The sequence below is a fragment of the Bombina bombina genome, chromosome 5, assembly GCF_027579735.1.
Source record: "Bombina bombina isolate aBomBom1 chromosome 5, aBomBom1.pri, whole genome shotgun sequence".
Taxonomy (NCBI): domain Eukaryota; kingdom Metazoa; phylum Chordata; class Amphibia; order Anura; family Bombinatoridae; genus Bombina; species Bombina bombina.
The window spans coordinates 731775168-731786667 of NC_069503.1; positions in this window are offsets into that span (position 1 = coordinate 731775168).

Sequence of the window (11500 nt, forward strand, 5' to 3'; positions counted from 1 at the left end):
TTGCATTACGTGCAATGGCTAATGCCAGCTAGTTTTAGTCTGGTAGTTCACAATAATTACAGTTCTGTGGATTTTTTTTTGTACAGTATTGTTTGTGGCTGACCACAATACAGCTATGATAGGTGTCCACGATAGTCAATGAGCTTTCACGCAGCTGTAGGTGTAAGTGCTGCCAGCTTTGCTCCACAAAAATACTAGACAATCTGAAGGACGCACGCTGGTCTGTGGTTCCACACAATGCCTCTTCGTTCCACCACCAATGCTTTACTTTAGACCACACTCTTGATCCTACCATCTATATTTTTTTCTAAACTAAGCAGTCATTTTACCTATATGGCTGTCAGGTATATACAACTCAATAATTGTATTTCTTTGGTTGCCAGTAACATGTATTGTAAGTAAATGCCACTCACTTCTTTCTGTATCATATTTGTAATACATCGAGGCATAAGAGGCCTTTTACATGTAGCTAAAACTGGATATGTCAGTGCCCAGCATTTTTGTGATTCACCTTCTTTGGCAGACAGCAAAACAAATGAGATGATAAATTACAGCAAATAAAAAGTAGGATGGAGACGAAACTCAACTGTATGCACATTTCCAGCATAGATACTTCTGATATACTCCCTAAGTACAGTGCCAGGTTTTGGTTTAAAGGGCCATTAACCCCTTAACAACCGCAAAATACACCCATTACTACTGGCTTATAAAAATAGTGCGGTCTCGCAGCCGCACTATGAAAAAAGCAACCCCCATAGAATGACCAGCGACTTATAGGGTACGTTGCTGGTCATTAAGGGGGACTATTGACCCTAGACTACTGTGGGGGCAACCCCACCAAAAAATAGATAAACACACAGTAGAAGTAATTATTTAGAATCACAGAGCATTGCTGGTCCTGAGCATAAAACACCACTGATCCAATCAGCAGCATTAGTTTGAGTAAAATGTGGAACAAGCGCATCTTATTGAATCAGCAGTGTTTTCCTTTCCGGACCGGTAGTTCTCTGCAAGTTCCGAGTGGTATTTCTGCTCTGTTTAAACGATTTGCAAGGGGTTCAACAACACACAGTAGTCTAGGGTCGATTGTCTTAAAATTACATGCTCTAACAGACTAGGACATGTCATTTTTTTATATATATATATATATAATGTTCTTTTAGGGGTAAAGGAATATAAATGTTAATATGCTGGTGTTACGAAGTCAGCTTTACTTTTTTTTTTTTTTTACAGGATTATTAAATAAAGTAGCACTGGATAATCAACAAATGCATAATAAAAAAGACAAATTAATAACACTGACTTTCAAATTAGCAGAATTTTTTTTTGTCATTTCAAAGTTTCCTTTAATTTTTCTGTCCTCTGTATCACGACAGACCTCAGACAATCCCAGACTAATATAAAGTATAGGCTACATTACAAGCGATATTGGATTTTTTCAGCTTTTTGTACACAACAGAAATAGCTGTAAGTAAACTCCATCGCTTGAGCACAATCAAATTGAAAAGTTAAATATCTACAGTAAATATACAGTAAAACACATAAATATTTAAATAAATATTTATACATGTGTGTATGTATACATTCCAATGTTCTTCACATAATATAAAATACTTATAATATTAAATCTGGTGCAATGTAAATTTTCATCAATGAAAGTGGCTCTGTTTTTAAAAGTATTTTAAAAAAACTGGCACTCATTGCTGAAAATTCACATTCACTTTAAATATCTATTCCTATATATATCTGTATATATCTATACCTATATACTGTATATATTTATATAAATTGCAATTTTACATTTCTATGTTCTTCACATAGAAAATAATGTACTTTTTATTATTAAATATATATACAGGTAGCCCTCAGTTTACGCCGGAGTTAGGTTCCAGAAGGAATGGTTGTAAATCGAAACCGTTGTAAATTGAAACCCAGTTTATAATGTAAGTCAATGGGAAGTGAGGGAGTTAGGTTCCAGGCCCCTCTCAAAATTGTCATTTAACATTTAACAAATTGTCATTTAACACCTAATACATTATTTTTAAAGCTTTGAAATGAAGACTTTAAATGCTAAACAGCATTATAAACCTAATACATTTATTCACACAACACAGAATATATAATTAAACTAAGTTAAATGAACAAAAACATTTGCTAAACAGCATTATAAACCTAATAAAATAATCACACAACACAGACTTCACTTGCATTTTTCTGCAAACAGTTCTTTCTATGCATTCCAATCTGGACTGATTTATAGACAGGAAGATCTTGTTCCTTTGAAATCTGCTTGATAGCTCAGGTCTGGTTAAACTGATTAATTTCAGCTTGCTGCAACACAAGCGGACAGCTCCACCTACTGGCTATTTTAATAAATGCACTGCTTCTCAATGCTTTTCAATAGCAGTCACATGACTGGAAAAAAAGGTTGTTATTCTGAAACGGTGTAAATTGAACTGTTGTAAACCGAGGGCCACCTGTATGTATGTATATATATATACAGGTAGCCCTCAGTTTACGCCGGAGTTAGGTTCCAGAAGGAATGGTTGTAAATTGAAACCCAGTTTATAATGTAAGTCAATGGGAAGTGAGGGAGTTAGGTTCCAGGCCCCTCTCAAAATTGTCATTTAACATTTAACAAATTGTCATTTAACACCTAATACATTATTTTTAAAGCTTTGAAATGAAGACTTTAAATGCTAAACAGCATTATAAACCTAATACATTTATTCACACAACACAGAATATATAATTAAACTAAGTTAAATGAACAAAAACATTTGCTAAACAGCATTATAAACCTAATAAAATAATCACACAACACAGACTTCACTTGCATTTTTCTGCAAACAGTTCTTTCTATGCATTCCAATCTGGACTGATTTATAGACAGGAAGATCTTGTTCCTTTGAAATCTGCTTGATAGCTCAGGTCTGGTTAAACTGATTAATTTCAGCTTGCTGCAACACAAGCGGACAGCTCCACCTACTGGCTATTTTAATAAATGCACTGCTTCTCAATGCTTTTCAATAGCAGTCACATGACTGGAAAAAAAGGTTGTTATTCTGAAACGGTGTAAATTGAACTGTTGTAAACCGAGGGCCACCTGTATGTATGTATATATATATATATATATATATATATATATATATATATATATATATATATATATATATATATATATATATACACGTTTTTGGCCTCAAGGCCAAGCTGTGTTAACACAGACAGTAGAAAAAAAGTACACTCTCAGTTGTTTATAGAAGAGATAAAGTAATACAATGTTAATTTTCCATTGTTCTTTCCAAGTATTTGTGATTGGTTTATGGACAGATATAAGATAAAGAAGCAGGTATATTTACACAATGTGATAAAGTAAATAGATCTGATTATACCTACAAGCTCAACCCATGTTATTAGGCCTCAAAACACAAAATCAGCTAATTCATATACACAAATAAGCCTTAAAAAAGCAAATCTCATACATTTTATACTCTGCTGCTGGTAAAAAAAGTAATTGGAAACACATTAAGGGAAAAACAATGTTATCGTATACTGTCGCTTTAATGTAACTGTAATTTTGATATTTGGTATTTTTTATGCAACTGTTTTGTCTTGTGTAACAGTTAATCAGAGCTGTAAATTCACGCTAACCTGATGTGATTGTGCTCAAGCGAATGCATTTTCATTTCAACTCGTAATACGCTCGCTACTTGTGACGCACGCCGTGATATACCCCTAATTGCAACAGCGCTCCACTAGTGATCTAGCCCTAAATGAATAGTGAGGAGGAAGAGGATGCTGGGACCATTATGATAGCCTACAGGGGCCATGTACATGATCTCTCATTGGGCATATATCTAGTATGAGGAATATTCATGGGCTATGCCTCTAATCTGAGCTATAATTTGGGCATATAGCTGAAATGATGGGTCCACAGAGACTATGGGGCAGTTTTTTCATCTTTCTGTCCAGCAGACATCGATGAATGCCGACAGCATACGCTGTCGGTATTTATCATTGCACAAGCAGTTCTTGTGAACTGCTTGTGTAATGCCGTCCCCTGTAGATTCATGGTCAATCGGCTGCTAGCAGGGGGTGTCTATCAGCCCAATCGTATATCTTAAGACCGCTGCTTCATAACTGCTGTTTCCGGCGAGCCTGAAGGCTTGAGAGGAAATGGGCATCAAGCTCCATTTGGAGCTTGATAATTCAGCCCCTCTGTATTTGATCTCAGGTCTCATTAGACACAAAGCTGGCATAAAGTGGCATGCAAATGACAAACATTTAATTTAAAGTCTTATCTGAGCATATTGCTGCAATAAATGAGTATACTAAACCATTCTTCTGTTCAGAGGTCTATTGCTGGCATAAGGGCTGTATCTGGCCTGATGTCTAATTTGGGCATATAGCTAAGCTGGGGTCTCATTTGGATGTATATTTTGAATAAATAGGGCTGCAGGTACATACAAATGAGTGATACAAGGGCATTTAGACATAGCACCAGAGTAAAGCAGAGGTATTTATCTGTTTCAGGTAGGCAGAATAGCATCTAAATATAACAGTTAATGGGAAATGTTATTAGAGTTATTTAAATATGAAATACTATTGTATGGAATGGAGTTTATTAAGACAGACCTCTGCAGATCAGTTGCTATAACAGGCCTTGTATAATGTGTATTGTAAACTGCAGTAACTGTATTAAAGGGACAGTCTAGTATAAATTAAACTTTCATTATTCAGATATGACTTTTAATTTTAATCAACTTTCCAATTTACTTTTATCATCAAATTTGCTTTTTTCTCTTGGTATTCTTAGTTTAAACTAAACATAGGTAGGCTCATATGCTAATGTCTAAACCCTTGAAGGCTGCCTCTTATCACATGCTTTTTAAATCTCTTTTCAACACAAAGAGACAGAAAGTACACGTGGGCCATATAGATAACACTGTGTTCAGACACAGGGGGTTATTTAAGATCTAGCACAAAACAATGCTAAATTTAAGACAACTTTCCAATTTACTTCCATTAAAAAAATGTGCACAGTCTTTAATATTTACACTTTTTGAATCACCAGATCCTACTTAGCATGTGCAAGAATTCACAGACTATACGTATATGCATTTGTGATTGGCTGATTGCTATCACATGGTACAAGGGGAGTGGAAATATACATAACTTTGAAATATGTTATAAAAAAAATCTACTACTCATTTGAAGTTCAGACTAAGTGCTATTGTATTGTCTTGTTATCTTGCATTTGTTGATTATGCAAATCTAATGTGTTGACTGGTCCTTTAAGGCATTACAGGTACAAGAACTTATGATATAAACCTACCTTTAGGTTACATGTTTAAGATGTATTATAACATGTAAATATTGCCTAAATGACATAAGATATTGTTGTTTACAACTGGTTCCATCTAAACTATCCCATTTTACAGATGCAAATATTCCAAAATCCAAACTATTGTGAAATTTAAACCTTTTCTGGTCCCATGCAGTTTGCATAAATGGTTTTCTAACTGTACTTTACTTATAAGTGGCAAAATGCTATTACTGTTTTGGTAAATAAATATTTATTTACACACACACATACTATATATTCTTTAAATCAAAGGATCTGCAGCCTAATTTGGAGTACACGGAGCTGAAATACAATGTTGCTATGTTGCTATCACTGTGAATGTGGTGTGTTCGGGTGGTAACCCCCAAGGCAGAACATGCAGTGATCTGAGATGTCATCGCAGAAAATGCAGCATGTCTGCAGAAAGAACAGGACACATGAAGGAACTATTACTGCTTTAACTTTGCAGCGCTGCTCCACATCAGGTTGTTCTCTTCAAAAAGAGGTTTGCTCTGGCAGCACTGTGTAAGTTTTCCTTAAAGGACCAGTCAATACAACAGATTTGCTAAATCAACAAATGCATGATAAAAAGACAATGCAATAGCACTTAGCCCGAACTTCAAATAAGTATTAGATTTTTTTTTTCAAACAAATTTTAAAGTTATGTACATTTCCACTCCCCCTGTACCATGTGACAGCAATCAGCCAATCACAAAAGCATATACCTATATTCTGTGAATTCTTGCACATGCTCAGGAGGAGCTGGTGACTCAAAAAAAAAGTGTAAATATAAAAAGACTGTGCACATTTTTTTAATGGATGTAAATTGGAAAGTTGTTTATAATTGCATGCTCTATATGAATCACTAAAGTTTAATTTGACCTGAGTGTCCCTTTAACACAACACATCCACAGCTAAGTGCTGTATGAAGTGAAAAGTCAGATATGCAGTATTGACTGGCTCTTAGCCCCCTAACTTGTCCCACTCTGCAAAGCTGTGTATTCTGAATGACATTCTTATGAGCAATGCTTTTTCTTTATTACTACATTTCTATGTTGGATCAAGAGAAAAGGAAACAAATTTATTAGATTCATTTTTTTTTGTCTGCAGGTAATTTGCAAGCCAATTTTCAACTGCTGCAATATATTATAAAACTTTTACAATTGCTTTATTCTCCAGTAAATCAACACACTGCAACTGAACATGTGCTTTTAGTGTTACTGCCTAATTTAAAATTGAATTTTATTTTAAACTAACCTGCAGAAAAAATATCCATTTAAAAAAAATCTCATTGCAGAAAGTGAAAAAAGTTCTGCCTCTGGGGTGGTAACGTATCCTCCGATATCAAAAAATCAGTAATAACAGTGAACAATTTAGGGCAACATTATTGTATTAATAAAAGTCTCATGCAGACATAAGCAGTGAATGTATTGTGCTGCGATCGTAATAAAGAAGTCTCAGCACTGACAAAAAGTAACCGTTACCGGTATGTCGACACCGCTGTACAGACCTGGATAGAGACTCCTTGCTGTCATGTTGGGAACCACTCCCCTAGTTCCCGGGAAAGAAAAACAATGTTCAGCAGCAAAGGATCACCTGAGTTGCAATGGATACGACTCTGCAAATTGGGATTGTTTGTTTGTTTCTGGCTCCCCCCTTGAACCCAGCTGTACCTTGCAACTTTGTATGGACATACAAATAAAGTCTGTTTTTACTTGCATACTGTTTGCGGAGTCTTATCCCTTGCAACTCAGGTGATCCTTTGCTGCTGAACTATATATTCTTTAACTTGGGCTATTATCATTAGTTATCATAAAGGGGCATTAAACACTTTTAAGATCGTAATATAAAATGATAAATCGTATATATAAATACAATTTTCAAGATTTAAATTAAATTAGTAAATTAAAAAGTTGCTTAAAATTGCATGCTCTATCTAAATAATGAAAGAAAAAATTGAGTTTCCTATCATTTTAAATATGAATATTGAAAAAAATATACTTTAACTTGTTTTCATCTACTTAACTGCAAAGGACTGCAATGCACTTGTATATATGTCTATATATGTGTATATATGTATTCATGTGTATATATGTCTGTAACTACATATATACACGTATAAAAACATGTACACATATATAGACATATATAAATATATATACAGTCCAGTGTAGATGGCACACACACTCAAAATCCACACCCTGGAGCTCTGTAGATCAATAGTGTATACATTAAAATAGTATCCAGACATGTTTCGTTTTTTGCACTTATTAAAGGTACTGGAAATTCTATACCTGTGCATGCCTGCTTTGTATCCTCAAGATCAATGCCGAGTCTGGATACTATTTGAATGTCTATATTATATATATATATATATATATATATATATATATATATATATATACATATATAATTTGAAGAAAGAGTGCACTCACCGGGTCTTTTTTTGCCCTGCACTGCAAAAAAAGACCCAGTGAGTGCGTACTTTCTTCAAATTGTATGCAACTTTTTGCTGCACCCTGGGCACCACAGTCATCTGGAGTGCTTGTCTGTATACATATATATATATATATATATATATATATATATACATGTCCATCTTTAGACGTGTGTGTGTATATATATATATATATATATATATATATATATATATGTATCTCTATGTTAAAGCCCTTTGCATGCCTTATTTTTTCTCTAACACCTGAGACCTCATATCTTTGAGATATAAGTTTTGTATGCAATATTTTTATAAATAAGTTTTATTAGATGGTGTTTTTATGAGTGTAAGTGTACTTTGAAATGTATTTTTTATGTGTTTTGTGACACTTTTATGTTTCGCAAAACAGTTGACCAGAGCTCTGAAGTCACGGTAATCATTATATCGATTGTGCTCAAGGAATCACGTTTACTTTCAACTTGTAATACCAGCGGTAAGCCCTACAAGCGCAAACCCCCGCAATAAACCCCTTATCGCTTGGGCGCAAATGTTTGCGCTCCCCTTGTAATCTGGTCCTTAGACTTCTCATGGGGCATTATATGGGTTCTATGAAACAATTAGTATTTTGTTCCTCCTACACACCACAGCGAGCTTGCACATTTTATAGTTTTTTGAGAGTGACGTAAAGTGTTATGAGCATAGTTAAACCAGTATTGGTCAGTGCAAACCAGGTAGTAAACAAAAAGGTAAAAAAAAATTTTTTAGTGAGATAAAAAAACACCCGTGTAACATAACAATGTGTAAAACAAATCCTCATAAAAGTCAAAACTCTAATTTATATTCAGAACACTGAATTAGTGTACTCAGGAGATATTTCACACAAAGGACTTTGTAAGCATGCATCAATCTATATATAGAAATAGATTATTAAAACCCTCTCAATTCTCTCTCTAGTGATTTATGCATATGGTTGTGGAACCTAATCAGATGGTGCAGGCTCATGGGAAATCTACCTGACTATTTTCTTTATTATGTATTTTGTGTATACAATACTGCCTTTGGATGATATTGTTGTGGATAGTTCTAGTTATGGAATAATCATTTGTACACTTGAAGTAGCTATGCAGCTTCATATACCTGTATTTTATAAATCTGAAAATTATAATTATAAATGTATTAATATTATAAATTATAACACATTTTAAAAAATCTTGGAACCAAACATGTTTCATGCTATTCAAAGAAAAAAGGGGTGCAATACTATGTGTGAATGCTAATTTAGTTTTTTAGAAAAATTCAAACATTAATGCTAGAGTTTGACTTCTTGTTCAAAAGCCAGAAAATTTCAAACCTAAACTCCCAACAGTGGTAATTTTTAGTTACATTATTGATGACATCACTAATAGCAACGTGATATAAGCAAGAGGGCTGCATGAGTGATATCTTGAGAAAGGCTGCTAGCCGAAACGCGTAGAACGTGATCACATCTGCAGATCATTGTGACTACTGAGAAGGAAACCGCACACAGAACACTACTGAGAAGGAGACTGCACACTAAGCACTTCATTGGAACATAACAAACCGGAGACGCATCCGGGAACCTAACCACTACACCAACGGACTGCTGGAACTTACAAAAAAGAAAAGAAAAAAATGGTAAACAAAGGCTAGATACGGAGCACTCCACCAGGGTTACCAAAGACTGATCCGGCACATCAACAGCTCATCGGTATTACAGTGCACTGTAATTTTGGAAACATAAAGACAGCGAGGACAGAAGGATTTCACACTATCATCTACAGCAGCAAGAACTTAGGTAATTTGGGCCGGAAGGTTAAAGATTCATGTAAGTTGACATGTTCACATCTGATTATATATGGAACTTTACCACTAACATCAACGCTATATAATAGCGATCCATATTTGCAACATCTATCAATACCAGCACATCGCCAGTTACTACATAAACTGTATTCAAGCCATATCTGCTACTTCACCAGACTGCACTATAAGCAAGATTCATTAACGATAATAAAATTGGGATAAAGATCTTAGTATATATAAAGTAATATATCTCTACAGAGATAATTAGCCTTAAGGATTCAATTTCATTCCCACAGACTATTATTGCGGACCAGGAATTGTGCTTATTGGTTTTATTATTTTTAAAGACATCTTGTGTATAAATTTTATTAACTGCATAGTTTAAGTGTATAATTTTAACATATTTTATAATTCACAAAGTTAAACTAGACACCGGTTCCACTAACAATTTTTATTGGGTATTAACCCATTTGTATTAGTGATGCACCGAAATGAAAATTCTGGACCGAAACCGAATTAAAAAATCCGGGATGCACTTGGCCGAAAACCGAAACTGATACCGAAAATGTATATTTTCAAATTAATCTTTTTTATTTTTTTTTTTTGCATAATTAGAGCCAATAAAAAAGCTCACCCTTTTATTGAAAGTAACACACTAAAATTGGACAAAAATATCTTAAAACAATAATATGCTACACAATAATTTTACCAAGAAAAAAAAAAAAAAAACAAGAAAAAAATAATGCCATTTTTGGTCAAAAATGTTTCTGCGACCAAAATTTTGGTGCATCCCTACTTAAAACAATTATAAATATCAATATACTGTATTGTTCTTAATTTAGTTCTATGTAACAGAATCATATTTAACAGGTTTTTCTCTTACTTGGTGTATTCAGTCCACGGATTCATCCTTACTTGTGGGATATTCTCAATCCCTACAGGAAGTGGCAAAGAGAGCACACAGCAAAGCTGTCCATATAGCTCCCCTCAGGCTCCGCCCCCCCAGTCATTCTCTTTGCCGCTCTAACAAGTAGCATCTCCACGGGAGGGTAAAGAGTTTGTGGTGTTAGATTTGTAGTTTTTATTTCTTCAATCAAGAGTTTATTTTAAAATAGTGCCGGTTTATACTATTTACTCTGAGGCAGAAAGTGATGAAGATTTCTGCTGAGAGGAAAAAGATTTTAGCATTTTGTAACTAAAATCCATTGCTGTTCCCACACAGGACTGTTGAGTACCGGAGAACTTCAGTTGGGGGGAACAGTTTGCAGGCTTAACTGCTTAAGGTATGCTCAGTCATTTATTTCTAACAAGACCTGGTAATGCTAGAAGACTGACAGAAATCCCCATGAGGGAAGGTAAGCCATTTTCTGAAACGCAGTATAGAAGGATGGCTTCAGTTAAGGGCTTAAATACTGGTAGACACTGTGATGGGCTAAATCGATTATTTTATTAATGGAATCTTATATTTATTTAAGTGTTTGAAACGTTGTAAACACTTTTTGGGGTTTTTATTCGCCTGGCATATTATCAGATGCCTAGTCTGACTCAGGAAGGCCCCATAACTCTGGACTGAAGAGGGAGGGGGCCTCATTTTCGCGCCTCAGTTGCGCAGTTGATTTTCAAGACAGCTCATGCAGCTTCATGTGTAGAGTCCTGAAAGTGCAGGAGGACATCAAGGAGGCTTATATTTCTGCTACAAATAACCCTAAGGGAAGGTAGGGCCGCAGCAAAGACTGTGGCACCGTGCTGTAGTGTGTTAAACCGGTTGTTTACTGCAATCTGCTCCAGTTTGGTCAATAAGGGGTTAATTGATTTGAAAATTTGTGTGCAATCATTTCAAAGCATTAGGATCATGTGGTGAAATTTTCATAAAGATCGGATGTTTTTTAGTG